The sequence below is a fragment of the Lissotriton vulgaris genome, chromosome 5, assembly GCF_964263255.1.
Source record: "Lissotriton vulgaris chromosome 5, aLisVul1.2, whole genome shotgun sequence".
Lineage (NCBI taxonomy): Eukaryota > Metazoa > Chordata > Amphibia > Caudata > Salamandridae > Lissotriton > Lissotriton vulgaris.
The window spans coordinates 1,641,685,086-1,641,687,690 of NC_141693.1; the positions used below are offsets into that span (position 1 = coordinate 1,641,685,086).

At 41.8% G+C, this 2,605-nt stretch overlaps 1 long non-coding RNA gene across 1 annotated transcript; it reads left to right on the forward strand.

The window, feature by feature from the left end:
* The first annotated feature begins 315 nt into the window (after positions 1 to 315).
* LOC147716890 (uncharacterized) lies at positions 316 to 1,014 on the forward strand. The gene is made up of 3 exons (XR_015295786.1): positions 316 to 382; positions 487 to 645; positions 978 to 1,014. It is a non-coding gene; the product is annotated as an uncharacterized LOC147716890 (long non-coding RNA).
* The last annotated feature ends 1,591 nt before the right edge of the window (positions 1,015 to 2,605 follow it).

Genomic DNA, 2,605 nt, shown 5'->3' on the forward strand with positions numbered 1-2,605 from the left:
TTCCCTCCTGTGGGCCCCGTGTGCTCCATCCCCTCGATCCGTCTTATCACGCTATCTTTCCCTTATTATTCCCACTTTTTATCCGTATTTAAAATCCCTCTGCCGTTTCTGTCCCTACAGGCCCCCTATTCCCCGGGACTGAAGCTGGGCCTCATCATGACATTTCCGGTGTTCGTCTCACCTCATCCAAATGATGGCACAATTTTGCTGTCTTGAGGTAGGTTGCAGTTCGCTGTGTGTTAAGTCTGCTTCATGTTAGAGTCACGACCTTTTCAAGAGTTGTGTAGCTCATTATGGCTTTTCATTGCTTCATAGGTCATCTTTCACTGTCGGCCCCGGGGTTACTTACTGCTCTGCATCAGTGCTTGCTATTCGTTTTGAGGTAGTTCTGCCCTTCCTTAAACCACAATTACTTCATTTTTGTGCTGTCATTATGCTAGATGTTTAGATGTGTTACCCCTGTTTTTATTCTTATATTCCTACTAGATACTTGGAATTTATTTCATGGTACTGCTTTTATTCCTGGTTCCCTCGTACACTTGGATCCCTTGTGGACCTATTCTAATATGCGCTATTCATGACCGATGAAACCCTGGGATTGTGAACCACATATTTAAAGGGGCTTCGTTATTGTTGGGTATTTAGGTAGGTTACCATTATCTGAAAACCTTGTCTCTGGCTACAGGTGTACCAATTTTTGGGCAACCGACTTATGCTTTTTCCTTTTATTTCTCTTTATCCACTTATGTTTATTTTGATATTCTTGACACACTTTTCTTTATCCCTGAATATTCCTTTCTGGTGTTTTTAAAATTTGGGGATATAAGGATAGTTTATCTTCATTGATGTGCATGCCCCTGACTGATTGAAACCCTTTTGTCTTGCTGACTCTAGTCATAGACCAGTATTTGTTTTAATTATTGAAACAAATAATTTTCTCTCCCGAATTGCCATTTATTCTTCCTTTTTGCCCACAGAATACCCACCCACAGCTTTGCTGCTACTAGGACCGCTTGCTAGGACCGTGTCACAGACATTATCTATTCTGCTTGTCTGTACAATATTTGAAGTGCGCCCTGATGAAGGAAGCCTTTATTGGCACTTGTCCGAAACGCGCGTCGGCGCTTTTCTTGTCCTTGTGTGTAGTGATATGGATGTGAATGTCTGAGTATGAATTTGATTGTATAAAAGGTATGTTTGGATGTATGAGTGGATCTAATTTATTGTCCGGTTTGAAGTGTTTTTGCGTGTCCTAGTTTTTAGACTAATTTTGTATGCTTCTGATTATGTATATTTTTTCCAAATGTTATGTATTGTACAAATGGAATCACTTTATTTATTATCCAAAAAAAAATCGTGTTGATTGTCAAAATGAAAATTAAAAACTTTTTTTGAATATATTTACTCTCTTTGTGAATTGGTGGGTATTCTGTTAATTTTTATTAAACTTTGATTTGTTCTATTTGGGAAACACCCCTTTCATGTTGTTCTCTCACGTTCCACCACTACACCAATTGATTTTGACGCTGCCCCCATTTACAAGGTTGCCGTAAGTAGGAGGCAGCGCCAAAATTAAGATCAGGGTAAACCTGGTCTTAAACAGGCGAAACGAGGAGAAATTATTTATGTCTCCTTGTTTTTGCTGTTTCCATGTGTGCTGCCTTGTGCCAAAAAAAACATTTTTAAACTTCTAAGTGTGCTGCAATAAGCAGCACACATAGAAGTTTCAAAAGGTCATGAATGATTGTTTATGTGCAGGAAGGGAGACCATCCTGCACATAAACAATCATTTACCCCAAAAGCAGACATTCTTGCACTATGGTGCAAGGGTGCCTGCATTGGCTCTAGGCAGTTGAACTCAGCGCCAGCGCTAGGGGAAGCGCAGGGGTACGCCGCATTCTTGTGAATACTGCACATCCCTGTATTTTCAGAATGGAGAAGCGTGGCGTTAGCAATGTTTGCTTCACGCCACACTATCCATTCTGTTGTAAATATGCCCCCAATCTCCAGTTGCTGCCTGGTGTTGCAGCAGATATTTTGAGTCTTCTTTGCTTCTCCTTATTCATTAGTTCATTTCTTCATTCAAACTTCAAAGGACATTAAATTCAAGTCTTTGCTCTACCAAGTCAAAATATTAGGAACTGATAGATTTCTGCTAACTTAGGACCCGATGGTCATCCGTTTTCCACCAGGGGCAACTGAGTAAAATACTCTGTTGCCGTAGCAGAGGTCTTCAACCATGAATTTAGAAATGTACGACATGCCTAGTAGTGGCTCGGGAATAAGCAGAGTCGCGGGGTGTGGGGGAAGGAAGGGACAGACAACAAACAAAGGAGACACACAAAAAAAGAACAATGACTTGCCTTCCGCTTCACCACATCTCTCTCTTCTGCTCTGTCCTCAGCAGCACATTCTCCCAGAATCCCTTGCGACCAAATCTGATACTGCTTTCATGCTGCTAAAAGCAGCTTCAGCATTGGCCTGAGCACTGAGGAGTTGCATTCCCAGTGAGACTGGAAGCCTTTGCTTGCTTTCTCCAACCCGGCAAAGCAGCTCAGGTTGGAGAAAGCTTCAGTGTGCATGAAGGTTTGGCCGGCCTGAGACG